Source organism: Elephas maximus, chromosome 1 (genome assembly GCF_024166365.1).
Source record: "Elephas maximus indicus isolate mEleMax1 chromosome 1, mEleMax1 primary haplotype, whole genome shotgun sequence".
Taxonomy (NCBI): domain Eukaryota; kingdom Metazoa; phylum Chordata; class Mammalia; order Proboscidea; family Elephantidae; genus Elephas; species Elephas maximus.
This window is the reverse complement of record NC_064819.1, coordinates 74,349,349-74,366,095: the sequence shown is the minus strand read 5'-3', so window position 1 is coordinate 74,366,095 and position 16,747 is coordinate 74,349,349.

The window sequence follows — 16,747 nt, the reverse complement described above, 5'->3', positions numbered from 1 at the left end:
ATCTTCATCATGTTGGATTATGACAAGATTTCTTTCATAAGACACTAAAAGAAAAATTTGATAAATTGGACTTCACCAAAATTAAAAATGTCTGCCCTTTAAGAAAATGAAAATACAAGGCAACTGCTGGGAGAAAATATTTACAAACTAAATCACTGATAAAATACTTGAATCCAGAATATATAAAAGCTCTCCAAACTACAACGATAAGAAACAGACAACAGGATCTCAAAGGTACAAAAGCCTTGAGCAGGCATTGTAAAAAGAAGAAATATGGATTGCAAATAAGCAAATGAAAAGACATATAACATCATAAGTCATTAGCAAAATGCAAATTAAAACCACCATGATATACCACCACAGACATGTTAGAATGAAAAACAAACGAAACCACACAAATACACAAAAAATACACTTGACAATTCTAAGTACTGGGAGGATGCAGAAAAACAGAAACTTTCATATAATGCTATTACGAATGAAAATTGTGTAATCACTACTAAAAAAGATTTGGCCGTTTCTTAACAGGTAAGCATAATTTATCATATGACACAGCAATTCCATCCTACATATTTATCCAAAACAAATAAAAATATACTATCCAATAAGTATATATATGTGTATGTCTACTAAAGAGGGACCTGTATGATGATATATATGGCACATGTAGACATGGTTGCCAATACCTGGAAATAATACAAATACCTATCAACTGGTGAATGGATAACTAAATTGTGGCATATCTATACAATGAGAATCCACTCAGCAATAAAAAGAAATGAACTATTGGTATGTGCAACAACTTGAATTATCTGAAAAGGATTATGCAAAGTAAAAGAGGCTACAAACTACATGACCCTAATTATATGATATTATGAAAACTTTAAAACTAGAGGCATAGAAATCAGATTACTGGTTGCCAGGAGCTGGAAGTGGATGGAGGAGACTGACCTCAAAGGAGCAGAAGAGAAATTTGGAACAAAATGGAAATACTCTGGTACTTGACTTCTTAGTTGTTACATAACTGTTACCATTTCTCAAAATTCATAAAAACTGGACACTTAAAAAGGGTAAAATTTTTTCTATGTAAATTATGCCTTATAAGGTTGACTACAAAAATCAGATGGGGCGGATGCTTGGACCATAGTTTAATGGCTCCATGTCTAACTCCTTAAACTGTCATGTCTACACTACATATTTAGGAAACAAGGATAGACTTCAATGGATGTAACTACATGCAACATAGATAGCATCGTGGCTAAGAGCACACTAACTGTCATAGCTTTTTGTAAAAATATATATATCACTCTGTTTCACATCACAGTGTGATTTCACATGCTTGTGTTTCCGGTTGGAAGGCTATCTTATCCTATTCTCTTTTTGAACAAATAAACTTTTACTCATTGTTTCAAATTTAGCCCCACTTGGCTAAGCTTTTTCTGACATGTGAGTCAGGCTCAGATGCCTCTCTTCTCTCTGCTCCAGGAAGGTCCTGGGTCTGCAAATATTTTTACGGTATTATACTTTCCTTCAAGAACCCATGGGGGCCCAGTGGTTAAGCTCTCAGCTGCTAACCTAAAGGTTGTTGATTCAAACCCAGCAGCCACTTCCCTGGAGAAAGATGTGGCGATTTGTTTCTGTAAAGATTTCAGCCTGGGAAACAGTATGGGGCTGTTTTATGTGTTGTAATCAACTGAAAGGCAACAAGTATATACTTTACTTCAAGAGTAAATTTGCTTATCCAACTGCATTATAACACTGCTTAAATAATAGGACATGTTATTTGAAGATTTAGCTGAGGTAAATATATATACAACAGATATTATTTCTAAAGGAAATGCAAATCATGTCTTTGATCAGGAATTTGTACCTAGCATATATAAAGAACACTTGCAAATCAATAATCAAAATATTAAAAAGCTATTTTAAAATGAGCTAAATATTCTTCAAAGATGATATACAAATGACAAATAAACACATGAAAAGATGCTCAACATCACTGGTCATCAGGGAAACACAAATCAAAACCATATTGAGCTAACATTTCATACCCACTTAAAAAATAAAGCAAAACAAAAACCAAGCTAGTTGCTGTACAGTCAATTCCAACTCATGGAAATTCCATGTGTCTGAATGTGGAACTGTGCTCCATAGGCTTTTCAGTGGTTGATTTTTCAGAAGTAGATTGCCAGGCCTTTCTTTCAAGGAAACTCTAGATGAACTTGAACCTCCAACCTTTCCATTAACAGCAGTGCATGTGAACAGCTTGTACCACACAGGGAGTCTTTATACCCACCAGGATGGCTAGAATGAAAATGTCAGATAATAACAAATGTTGGTGAGGATGTAAACTTGGAACAATCATACACTGCTGGTGGGAATGTAAATGTTGTAGCTTCTTTGGAAAACAACTTGGCAGTTCCTCAAAACATTAAACATAGATCAGCTATACGACCCAGCAATTCCACTCCTAGGTACATACCTAAGAGAGATAAAAACAGAGGTTCGTGCAAACACTTGAACACAAATGTTCATAGCAGTGCTATTTATAATAGCCAAAATGTGTAAGCAGCCCATATGTCCATCAGCTGAGGAATGGATAAACAAAATGTGATGTATCCAGAAATGCACCTTTCAGCAAACATGGATGAACCTTGAAAACATTATGAGAAGTGTAAGTTAGCAATTACAAAAACTGATGTATTTATGATTCCATTTATAGGAAATGTCCAGCATATGCAAATTTATAAAGACAGAGGTAGATATGTGTTTGCCTACAGCAGGAAGGGAGACCCTGCTGGGGTAGTGGGTAAGACCTACGGCTGCTAAGCAAAAGATCAGCAGTTTCAGGGAACAGGTGCTCCTTGGAAACCGTATGGGGCAGTTGTACTCCGTCCTATAAGGTCACTATGAGAATTGGAATCAACTGTAGGGTAATGGTTTGGTTCTTTTTACAGCTGGGGCAGAGTGGAGGATAGGGAGGACAGCTAATATGTACAGGGTTTCTCTCGGGGGTGATGAAAATCTTCTAAAATTAGATTGTGGTGATGTTTACTCAATTATATGGATGCAAGGCTATATAACAAAGGGGCGAAGTGAGCAAACCACACCTTTGTCACTAACCCTATAGCAAAGATCACTAGTATGAATCCAATTCCCAGCTGGAGGTGGATCCTGGCCTCACTTTTCCACATTCCACTCTTTGTCACCAGCCACTTTTGTGGCAATTACTCTCTGACCCTAACCACCCAGAGTTATATCAGACCTCATCCCTGGCTCTCCTGAGCTGTGTCAAAACATCGCTGGCCACCTGAGGCCAGGTCATCAGGGAGGGGACTTAGGCTTAAGAGTCTGCAGGGCTACCTACGTTTCAGGCCATTGATGTCTCTCTCTATTTGCCTCTCTCTCTAATCCTTTGGTACTAAATCACAGTCTAGAAGGACACTAATCTTCTTCATCATCTGCCCATGCAGACTTTTCCTATCACACGGCCACCAAGAGCTACACAAATCAACTGCGTACTGCCAGCCCCTGCTGCTCATGGACCCTGTGGATCTGTTCATTCTCCATATCCAAACCCATTGCTGTCAACCCTAAGGACAGTGAGCTGCCCTACAGGGTTTCCTAGGCTGTAATCTCTAAGGAAGCATTCTGCCACATTTTTCTCCCACGGAACAGCTGGTGGGTTTGAGCCACCAACATTTCAGTTAGTAGACAAGCTACTAACCACTGGGAAACCAGGGCTCCTTTAATTCTCTTTAATGGAGACTGTGACCTGAACTTACAGTTATCCATTTATAATGATCAGAAAGGATACAAGTATAGAGACACTTCAGGTAAGACCTGGGAGAGTTCCCTGCAAGGAACCCCAGGGATGTGCTTCTCCTTCTCCCGTACATGGATGATCTGGAAGACCTCAAAAAGAACCCTCCAAAGTCCTGGGTTCCCTAATCATTGGGACCTCAATAAATATGCATGACTTCAGCTTTAATGCATAATTATGATAGATTCAATCAATAAACGTGCATGACTGCATCAGGCCCCAACCTTCCTGAAGGTGTGGGCCTTCTGTAGTCCCTCCTTGCTTGACTATTTTAGAAAACAAAAGCATCTTCATTTCTTGGGGTTATTTTCAAAAAACCAGAGTCAAAGGGCCAAACCAAGTTTTTTCATTCCACAATGAATATAGTAAAACCTTTGAATTGTACACTTTATATGGATGAATTCTACAGTGTATGATATACTTCATTAAAACCATTGAAAATAAAAAGGCAGTGGAGGAGTTAAAATGGAATTCATGAAATAGTCATTTCAGGCACACACACACAGCAGTAACGGAGGAACAGAGGAACAGGTAGGATAAATAGACAAGAAAAATTAAAACAGAAGATTTAAATCTCAGTGTATCAAAAATCATATTAAGTTTCAACGAACCAAATACCTATTTAATTACAGAGATCTTCAGAATAGATTAAAAATCCGATCCTGACTGCTTGCTCACAATAAGAAACACACTTGAGACATAAAGACACAAGTTGAACAAAAGGGGATGGGAAAGAATATGCCATACAAATACTAAGCTTGAGAGAGCTGTTTTGGCTGTATTCATAATTGAAAAGTAATTTCTAGAAAACATAAAAATGTCCACCACACAAAGTGTGAGCTTTAAACATATACTAGGCCCAGAGAGCATGAAGCAGTACTTAAGAGTTTCAGGCAACTAAGTAACTTCTAGGCTCCTTACCTTTCCATCCCACCCTCACAAACCAGGAATGGGCAGAAACTACAGCTAGAGACTGGAGGGAGAGTTATGAAAAGAGCACATCCTTTATCTGTTCACTGATTTTCATTAGCAAGAAAAGGGAAATACCGAATTTCTCAGCGAAGATGGTTTACAACTTAATGTGATGGTAGAATTTTTGTATGGACTAAGAATAAACAGAAAAGTTATTGAACTTCCTGAATTGAATCTTGGCCCATTGCAAAACTGAAAAGAAATAGAACTCCTTTTATAGCTATACTCATGGATCCTGAGTATTCAAAATTCTGGTTTTATTTTGTTATGATTTTGTTTTAAATTATAATCCAGATGACCCAGTACAGGATCAGTCACATGGCAGATGAAGATTCAAAGACAGTGGACTTTCAAATTTGACAAACTGATTTGTATTCCTAGTCTGAGCTGATTCTGTGTGAGTTTTGCCAATTTATCTACCTTCCATTTGCGGGTGATATAGTGGTTAAGAGGTATGACTCCTAACCAAAAGGTCTGCAGTTCTAATTCATCCGGCGCTTCTTGGAAAAGGAGCAGTTGTGTTCTGTCCTACAAGGCTGCTCTGACGTGCAATCAACTCGATGGGAATGGGTTTGTTTTTCTTTGGTTTATTTGCTTCTGCATTGCCCTCTGCCAAATAGGATACGAACTCAGTATTTCACAAATAAATATTTGGTGTTTACTACAAAAGCAGCTGGGGCCCTGGGTGCCCAGTGGTTAAGCGTTAGCCTGCTAATCAAAAGATCCACAGTTCAAATCCACCACCTGCTCCTTGGAAACCCTATGTGGCAGGTCTACTGTGTCCTATAGGGATGCTATGAGTCGGAATCAACTTGAGGGCGATGAGTTTTTTAGTTATTTTATTTCAAAAAGCAACTATGATCATTTTTACTGGGCATTGTTTTCTGGAAAAGAACAAAGAGGACAGCTTACTTTACAAGCACAGCAAACAGACAATTCCTTATTCTGGAGACAGATCTTGAACTCAATGACAAACATTTCTGCAATTTCACTTGGAAATCTTAACATCTGAACATCTCTATTGACCCGTGAGCATTGCTTCCTCATAGGTAATAAAAAAGAGCTCAATGCACTCATTTTTGCTGCCTCACCTCTCCCAACTTCTTCCTCCAGAATAGAGTCAAACCCACAAGCCAAGGCAGCCATTCCGTCCTCACCCCATGGACCTCAGTGCCACATTTATCACAGGTGCTTACCTTAGGAGTAGCATGGAGATGGATCTAGACTGGTCTTTCCATCAGGGCTTCCCAGGCCATATTTACACCTTTTGGATTTCCAGATGTCATGGTAAAATTAGTCTGCTGCCAAGGCTGCTGTAACCTTGAGGCTTGGCAGGACAGAGGGCTCCCTGTGCAGAAAATCTATCCCTTGAGGCACAACTTTCCTCTCTCACTGCGTCCTTCCATAACTAGATGATTACCTGCCCTCCTTCAAATGATCTCAGTGTTAATTAAGGCTTATGGTAATTATGAGGATGCACTGAGAGGACAGCAGATACATAAGCATTAGTATCTAGGGTTTGGGTATTTCCTGGACCTTATTCTAACCAACACATCCCTTACTATCACCCTGAAGGATTTGTGGTGAAACAATATCTAAGGTGCAGAATTAATCAATCTTTAAATGGCCTAAACTGGGCTAAACATTTTTAGAACTCATATGTATAATAAATATGAACTTCCCTTGAAAACAGTTTTTGGAGCTTATCCGTGGTTATAGTTAGGATGTAAAGTCTTTAAACCAGGTCTCTTTTCAGTTTTGTAATCTAGATTTGTGGTTCTTAAATATGAATTCCAGGTATTGAGATTTTTATTCCCTGTATAAAAAGTATTGGAAGTGGGACTCGGGAAGCAACCCTTTAAAATTCACCCCTAGTATGTATTGCCAGATGTACTTTGAACATATAATGTTTAACCTTAATAATCCTTCTACCATCAGAATGAACCAACAAGCCCCTGATATGAAGAAATGTAATGAATTTCGGAGGGGAGTAGAGACATGGAATTGTTGCTGTGTGCAGTTGAGTCAATTCCAACTCACAGTGACCCTGTAAGACAGAGTAGAACTACCCCACAGGGCTTCCTAGGCTGTAATCTTTACCAGAGCAGATCACCCAGGGATGGTCATGCATCTAGTGGGTAGAGGCCAAGGATGATGCTAAATATTCTCCAATGTGTAGGACAGGCTCCTAAAATAGAATTAATCTGGCCCCAAATGTCAATAGTGTGCAGACTGAGAAATCCTGATCTGAAGCTTCCATGCTGTGTTCTGCCAGGGACACACATTTATCTGCAGAGGCGGTGGCCCTGCATCTAGGTTAGCACTTGTTTGGCCACTCAGGGAAGTTCTACCAAGTAAACGTACATGTTCTTATTCTTGCAGGTCCTCAGACCTCTTTGAATTTACCTTAGACAAAAAGGAATTTTCCTTATTCTAGTCTTGGGCTTTCTTTATTAAGTCGATCTGCCTCTTTAAAAACTTTTCTACTTTCCTAACTCTTCAGCAACTTTCTATTTCCCCGGTGGATTTTGGAAACTGGCAACAAAAAGCCTCAGGTGGCACTACTGCTTCTTCTCTGCCACAGACTGCCCCTTAAGTCTCAAAGGGGACACTAAAAGGAGAAAATTTATTAATTTTAATAAATCTTCTGATAGAAATAATTTTTCTCTTCTTCCTGTGTGACATTTTAGGCAGTCCTGCAGTTTCTACCACTCTAAATAAAAGCTCACCAGAAATTTAAATTTTCAGTTCCTCTGATATGGTTTATGAGTTGAAATTAATTTAAAGTTAAAACTTCTTCAGTCCCTGAGCTCTGTGTTTTTTCTTTTTTTGTTTCAGGAGGGGGGGATATATGCTTCATCTTAAAGGAGATTTAAAATGTTTCAAGATAATGGGATTTTTTTTCTTCCATGTTGGAATCACATTTCAGCTGCTTCTGCAAAGAGGAAAAATGTATCTTCCATCGTGTGTGGAATTTGTTTAAAAAAGTGGCAAGTGTTTCCGAAGGGTTTTTCTTTTTTCAGTTATCAAAGAATTTATTTCTGGTGCACACAATTTCTTCATTGTAGATATACGCATGATACTTTGTACCCAGGAAATGAAAATATGTCTAAAATAATATAGACATTGTAAACAAGTTCCTTGGAAGTTGCTAAAGTTTCTGAAGGTTTTGATTTGGCTGCCACTAAGGATTTGTTTGGCCGTCTGAGCCATTCTTGCACCCTGGGTTTTCTCTAAGAATTCCTCTGGGTGCTATAACTTCCTTTTCTGATTCTCTGGCCCCTGGTGTCCCTCTCCTGAGAAACTTGTACTCAGAGATCTCAGATTCACAAACTGTCTTGTACATACTGTGTCTCTAGGTGTCCCTCATCAGCCTCCCTTGTTTCCTCAGCTTTCCTTGTTTCTTGCTTCATCTCCTAAATATTTCAAAGGTTCTCATGAATCTCAATCCCAAGTGGAGGAGAGGTCTTCCTTTCCCCTGAAAAATCAGGTTCTCTCTGTCCAAGGACAGAGTTGAGAGCTCAGGAGTAAGAAGTCGGCCCTTCCAATACCAAACTCCATATCCTGAGGTGAAAATGCCCAGCACAGGTGATGTTTTTCCTCTCCGTAGCTCTTTTCAGGGGTTCTTCTTTGTCTACATCCCAGTGACAGTTAATGTTGGTCAAAGATTGTCCCTGAGCTGTCCTGTGTGTGAAATAAGAAAAGAACCAGGATCACTTTGGAAAGAAGTTCAGTATTTCCTGGATTTGAGTTCAGAAGAGAAGCTCTGAGTTGGCGGGTGCTTGCCCAGAAGGAGCAAAACTAGAGAAAGCAGGCATCCATTCCATTACCTTTGAGTGCAAAGCAAACACTCCATCATTTCACTTCATTGCCCATCTACTTGCTTTCTTTTTGACCTGTGATAACTCTAGATGTGATGCGCCCTGACAATTGCATAGGTCTAAGCCCACTAAAAGGAACCAGGACCCAAGTGAGGGCAGAGCAATTCAGACACAGCCTCAGACACAAATGAGATGAATACCACTGTTTCTCTCAGAGAACGTGGAGAAAAGAACACCTAATAAAAGTTGGTGTGAGAAAATTTGCTGTGGAAAGGTTTGAGCCCCCTACAAGTTTACTTTCTTGATTTGCATAAAGGAAGAGACAATTTCTAGCTGGGTGGGATCTTCAGTCAGAATTACTTGGCTTTTTTTAAAGCTTATGCTACTGTGTTTCAGAAAAGAAGGTTTTGATTGTCACTTGATTTAGGAAATGTCACAGCCCTAGAGGAGGAAATGGGCAGCCCTTCAGGCTCACATATCTATCTGTACAATCATCCTTCCCAGTGTGGCCAAGATGGATAGGTAGGGCTTGATCTGTTGACCTATTTTCCAGAGAAAGGCAGGATCAAGGTAGGAAAACTTTAAGATCATGGGACAAGGATAAGTTGAGGGAGGGGCAGGAGAATTTTAAGACATCTTGAAACTATGGAAATCAGGACTTTTCCTCAGAGTTAGTTTTGAAGGAAAGGTTGACAGAGAGAACACTGATATTCCAAGGTAAGAATCCCTTTTGATCCTAATTATCTGTTAGGATTTTTAGGCAAAAATCACAGGAAAGGTCTTTCTTTCTCCTGGAATGTAGGACAAAGTTTCTTTTCTTCCTTTCCTTGTAAGATCAATAGACAAGAATTATGGTGAATCTGCCTTTCAAATATTGGATCCTAAATTGCCATATTGACCACTTGTTTCCCTCCACCATAGAAATCTTATTCTGGTAACGGATTTGTTACTTTAATCCTGATCTTCCTAGATGTTATCTTTTTTCCTGAGGCCTTTCTATGGGGTCAAATTATGCCCTTCTGTAGGGTTGGTATGAGTCTGAATAGAAAGGAAGACAAAGGGTTTGTTTGTTTTTTAGTAGGGTCGCTATGAATTGCCTGGTATGGTATGGTAATGGATTTCGTTTTGTTTGTTTGTTTTCAGTAGTGCTTCTTGGAGCACTGGTGGCCCCAGTGGTTAGCTGTTCAGCTGCTAACCAAGATGTCAGCAGTTTGAATCCTCCAGCTGCTACTTGGGAACACTTCAGGACCATCCTACCCTGTTGGGTTTGGCTTTGGTTTTTATAGTTGGGCTTCCTGCTTTTTCCAGAAAATGCTCAATTGTTGAAGACAATTTAGGATTCTTTCCTCAGGTGGAAATATCGGGAACCTTTTTTTTTTTTTTTTAGAGGAAAGCCAGTTCTTTCCAGGAAGAGAACTGTCTTAGTTATCTAGTGCTACTGTAAGTGTCATACCACAAGTGGCTTTAAAGAACATAAAATTATTATCTTACAGTTTAGGAGGCTAGAAGCTTGAATTCAGGGCACCACCTTTAGGGAAAGGCTCTTTCTCTCTTGCCTCTAGGGGAAGATCCTTGTCTCAGGTTCTATACCTTCTGGGTTCCTCATTCCTTGGTTCTTTGGTGATCCTCACATGTGCTTCTGTCTTCCCCCATTTGTGCTGGCTTGTTTATGTGTCTATGTTACTCTTTACATCACTCAGAAGTAATTAGGTTTAGGATACACCCTACACTGATGTGGCGTCATTAAAATAACCAAGAAAACCCTATTCCCAAATGGGATTACATCCATAGCTATAGGGGTCAGGACTCCAACAAGTATTGGGAGGTGGTGAGCTTAATTTAGTCTGTAACAGGAACCCTGGTGGATTCTAATCTTCATCTGTAAATCCATTTGTCCAGTCCCTAATGAGCACATATGATACAAGCTCTGTGCCAGAGACCAGTGTTGTACAGGGAAATGGCACCTAATACAGAAGTAGCTCCTATTGCTGAAGTCATGCTCTAGGTATTAATTCACCCAGGGAATTTTCTAGTCCTCATTTTCCAGATGAAGAAACATGTGAAGGAGTTCCACCTTAGGCCTCATATAACACCATTCATTCAACTAAGCCAACAAACCTTTAGAGAAAGAAGCTCTCATAACCTCCAGTTGCCTTGATAGGTAAAAATCATTCTAATGACAATGTTAGAGGACCTGGCTGGAGGAAGACAAGACTAAATGGCATCTTCAAGGTGACAAATTTCATGTCTCTTCCTTTGCAAGCTGAGCACACCACCTTCAGCTTCTAATCTCTTTATTTTCTTATTATTTACTTTCTCATATCTTCACCATATTTGGACGCATTTTTCTTGTTGGTTCTTGTCTGTTTCTTCCCTCCCTGCCCCCCCTCCACTGTAAATTAGGATGTAGCTCTACCAAGGGTGGGGAGCCCCAGTGGTGTAGTGGTTAAGAGCTCAGGCTGCTAACAGCTGTTTTTATCTACCTGCCACTCCTTGAAAACCCTATGGAGCAGTTCTTCTCTGTCTTATAGGGTCGCTATAAGTGGGAATCGACTTGATGCCAATGGATTTCTACATGGATGGGATTTTTGTGGGTTATTCACTCTTGAAATTCTTGGTCCCAGAACAAACAGTCCATGACACAAAATATGTACTCAAGAAATATTTGTCAGCTGAATAAATGAATGAATGACTTTAAAACTTCTTGCACCCACATCTGCAGGTTGGGCACCATCAAAGCCGAAGCTGGGAGAGAAAGTTCTGTTTTCTTCATGAGATGGTGAGGAAGATAAAGGATAAAACCCAGCTTGCAGTTTATTGGGGAAATCGAAACCACTTTATTCTTCCAGTTTATTCAAACCCCTGACAGCCTCAAAAGACTAAAAAATTCAGCGTTTCTCAGCGAATAATGGGCCAGTCTTCAAATGGTTATTTGACAGGATTTGTCTGATGCTTTTACAGTGTTGGGAGTCCCGGTAGCGCAGTGGTTAAGAGTTCGGCTGCTAAAGGAAAGGTCCACATTTTGAATCCACCAGTGGCTCCTTGGAAACCCTATGTGCCAGTTCTACTCTGTCCCTGAGTGGAAGTCACCTCAATGGAAATGTTGTTTTTTCCTTTTTATTGTTTTGTTTTTATTGTGGTGCATTTTTCTGTGGAGTGTGAAAAGAGGAATACATGCCCTTCCAGAGTCTTGAACTCAGGACCTTCAGATTATGAGATTGAGATGCTGCTGGCTTCACCAAGAGTGCACCTCTTTGAGGAAGGCTCACTGAGGAACTGAGATATACAATCTTAGTCTCCAAGACACTGTTTGGCCAATTTCCAGTTTTCTAAAATCATAATCATTGCTCTTTAAAATCACTCCATCTAAGCCAATGATACCGGGAAGAATTCCACTACAGGGGGTGTGACATCCACAGCAGGTAATAGGACCCTGTGGGCTGCGTGACCTCGGACAATTGTGTCCGCCTTTTTACTCTGATGGTCCAATGATCTGGATCTTACACCCTCACAGATCTCAATCCCCCTTTCACCTTCCACAATCTCCTTTGTTGACATGAAACATAAGAGGAGCTCTGTTAGCATTAGCTGACTGACTGACTGACTGACTGACTGACTGACTGACTGACTGACTGACTGACTGACTGACTGACTGGAGAGAAAGAATAAATAGTTCCCAACTTTATCTCCAGTCCAAACATCCTCCTTTACTCTATACCTCAACTTCCCTTTATGTGACTAGCTACATTTCCTTTTTAACACATCGAACTGAACTTATAATACTGTCTTCCATGGTTTTTTTCAAGATTATGCGTCAGTGATTCCTCTAAGAGATTTGTAATGATTGTATTGAGTCCAGTTGAATTTTGGGAACACAACTGTGCACCATAATCTACACTTACCAGTTAAAGGGAGATTGTAGAGTATCCAGTATGGACGTGGGCAGTGGTCTATCTCTTAGTTCAGTCTCAAAGTTCATGGAGTGTTGCTTAGGATGGGAGACACACATTTTAGCTCTGAGGTGTATCCTAGAGTTCAGACAACTTTATAGGTTCAGACAACTCTATGGGTTAGAGTTCTTTTACTCCTATCCTCTACAGTCTCAGAGGTACTTTCTTGTTGCTTGGGGTTCCCCATTTGAGTCCTCTAGCCAAGAAGCTGGGACTTTATTTCCTGGGCTCTGCCCTGCACTCCTCATGTCTAAGACTGCATTTAGGGCCAAGAGGCAGGAAGAAAAGGGAGAAAAATAGGAACTGGACATGCAACGCCCTCTTGAAATCACAGCCTCTCTGAAAAAACAAATTATAAAACTCTAGATCTATATATTGTAAGTGCCCATAAGTAATAAAACTGAAGAAGCATGCACTTAGACATCTAATTTCAAAGAGTTCAGTATTTTCTCGTTTTTCAATGGTCAAAGCCTGAAACGCAAAATATTAAGAATGTGGGTATCGATCCCTCAACTTCTCGCATCCAGAGCGAGCGCTTTTCCACTTGAGCTATTTACCCACATGTTTGAGCAGCTGTATCTTACCTTAATTCAGGAATCGACCTGCCGGTCCACACTCCAGTACGCACTATCGCCAGCAGTTCAGAGTACCAGGCTTTTCCAGGTCATTATAGCGGAACCTTACGGATCCTTGGTGGTACAGTGCTTAAGCGGTCGGCTGATAACCGAAAGTTTTCAACACACCAGCGGCTCGCAGGAGAATGATGCGGCAGCCTGCTTCCGCAAACATTTACAGCCTTGAAAATGCTGTGGGGCGGTTCTACTCTGTCCTATAGGGTCTCCAAGAGTAGGAATCCACTGTAAGCGAACGGGTTTGGTTTTCAGCAGATTAAAATGAAACCCAGACTCAGGCCGAAACGGACTGGGGCAAGAGCGTCTTGACTGCTCAGTCAGCTGTCCCGCTGGGGAGAAGAAAAGGACGCAGTGGCAAAGCTCAGGTAACACCAACGTTTTATGCTTCTAATTTTCGAGAAGAGAGGACATCCCAACTAGAGAGGATCAACCCAGAACGATCTAGCTATGTGGCACAGCTCTCTTAGGATGACCATCTGACTCTTTGAAAGGCGTGATTGTCATTTGCTCCCCGCAGCTGTGACCACCCATGAGTAGGCAACGGGACAGCCTCTCCCCGATTCTGGAAGGGAAACCAAAAAACAGAACTTACTGCGGTCCAGTCAATTATGACTCATAGAGACACTGTAGGGCAGAAAAGAACCGACCCGATGGACTTTGCAAAGAGCGCCTGGCGGATTCGAACTGGTGTTCTTTTGGTTAGCAACCATTGCACTTAACCACTATGCCATCAGGGTTTCCGGAAGGCAAACGGCTCCAAGTATGTCGGCTGCCTTTCGAACCAAGATCTTACATTTGTTAGTCGAGCTTGGTAACCACTTGTAATCCGGAAACTCCTTGATTTGTGAGTTTCTTTTCTTTCTAATTTCTGAGAGATGTGTGTTCAATTCCCATTGAGGTGTGTGATGTAGAAATCATATATCCCCATCATATGAGAGAACAGCAAAAGTCTCCACATTCTTACAGAAAGGAGCTATGGGGGTCATGAGGCAAGATCATACTAGACCGAAGGATTCAAGAGTGGACCTTGAGAAATGGCGGTGAGGAGGGAACACAGGGCTGAGAGAACATTCTTTTGTGAGAAGAGTACCTGTTTGCCATTTCCGATCAGCGTCTGATCTCTAAAATCTACATGATACTGCAAAAACTCAACTACAAAAAGACAAATAACCCTATTAAAAGATAGGCAAAAGATATGAAGAGACAATTCACTAAAGAAGGCATTCAGGTAGCTAACAGATACATGAGGAAATGTTCACGATCATTAGCCATTAGAGAATTGCAGATCAAAATTACAATGAGATTTCATCTTACTCCAACAGGAAAAATGGCATTAATCCAAAAAACACAAAATAATAAATGTTGGAGAGGCTGTGGAGAGATTGGAACACTTATACACTGCTGGTGGGAATGTCGAATGGTACAACCACTTTGGAAATTGATTTGGCACATCCTTAAAAAGTTAGAAATAGAACTACCATAAGATCCAGCAATCCCATTCCTCAGAATATATCCTAGAGAAATAAGAGCCTTTACACAAACAGATATATGCACACCCATGTTTATTGCAGTACTGTTTACAATAGCAAAAAGATAGAAGCAACCAAGGTACCCATCAACGGATGAATGGATAAATAAATTATGGTCTATTCACAAAGTGGAATACTACACATCGATAAAGAACAGTAAGGAATCTTTGAAGCATTTCATAACATGGAGGAACCTAGAAGGCATTATGCTGAGTGAAATTAGTCAGTTGCAAAAGGACAAATATTGTATAAGACCACCAGTATAAGAACTTGAGAAATACTTTAAACTGAGAAGAAAACATTATTTGTGGTTACAAGAGAGGGGAGGGTGGGAGGGTGGGAGAGGGGTACTCAACAATTAGTTCGCAGATAAGAACTGTTTTAGGCTAACGGAAAGACAGCACACAATACAGGTGAGGTCAGCACAACTGGACTAAACCAAAAGCAAAGAAGTTTCCTGAATAAAATAAATGCTTCGAAGGCCACTGTAGCAGGGGCAGCAGTCTGGGGACTATGATTTCAGGGGACATCTAAGTCAATTGGCATAATAAACTCTATTAAGAAAAAATTCTCTATCCCACTTTGAAGAGTGGTGTCTTGGTTATTAAACGCTAGCAAGCAGCCATCTAAGATGCATCAATTGGTCTCAACTCACCTGAATCAAAGGAGAATGAAGAACACCAAGGACACAGGGTAATTATGAGCCCAAGAAACAGAAAGGGCCACATAAACCAGACACTACATCCTCCTGAGACCAGACCTAGATGGTATCTGGCTATAATCCATGACTGCCCTGACAGGGAACACAACAGAGAACCCCTGAGAGAGCAGAAGAACAGCTGGATGCAGGCTCCAAGTTCTCATAAAAACACCAAACTTAATGGTCTGACTGAGACTAGAAGGACCCCGGTGGTCATGGCCCCCAGACCTTCTGTTGCCCCAGGACAGGAACCATTCCCGAAGCCAAGTCTTCAGACATGGATTGGACTGGGCAATGGGTTGGAGAGGAACCATTCCCGAAGCCAAGTCTTCAGACATGGATTGGACTGGGCAATGGGTTGGAGAGCGATGCTGGTGAGGAGTGAGCTTCTTGGATCAGGTAGACGCTAGAGGCTATGTTGGCATCTCCTGTCTGGAGGGGATATGAGAGGGTGGAGGGGGTTAGAAGCTGGCAAAGTGGACAAGAAAAGAGAGAGTGGAGGGAGAGAGTGGGCTGTCTCATTAGGGGGAGAGTAATTGGGAGTGTGTAGCAAGGTGTGTATAAGTATTTATGTGAGAGACTGAGTTCATTTGTAAAGTTTCACTTAAAGCACAATAAAAATTATTTAAAAAGAAAAAGAATTGCATCACCAAACAATTAAATAAAGCAACACAGTGAAAGAGATGCAAACTCAGCAAAAAAGATTATTTACATCTTAGTAAACAGGGCTGATAAAACAATTAGAACAAGACTTTAAAGTAAGTATGGTATTCCTAGAAAGATGACGGAGACTATTTCATCTATACAACAAGAATAAACTGTTATAAAATTAAAGAATGGATAAGCCCCCCCCCCCAAAAAAAAGCGATAAAATCCAAGACCGACTCCAAATCAACATATATTTTATTCTTTAAAAATGGCTTAGTCTTAGCCCAGAAAGTTTCACAAGTTTTCAGGGGTTTAAGTCCTCTCCTCTTTGATTTTTTTTTTTCTTACTTCAATAATCTCCATCTCCAAAATACAGTAGAAACACAAACGTAGAACAGAAAGCTTCCCACTACCCACCCCCCAGTGACATCTTAGTCTTATATCCCTGCGGTAACACATTAAACCCATTGCCATGGAGTAGATTTCACCTACCCACTTTTTATTATCTGCAGCCAAATACTTGACAATTCACCTTGACATAGCATGCTGGGTCCAGATATTGAATCACTTCATTTGTAAAGGTCCAAAAGCATATACATATAATATTTTTAAGTCTTGATTGCCCATCCTAGTCTGAATTTTTTTTAATAAATTTTACTGTACTTTAAGTGA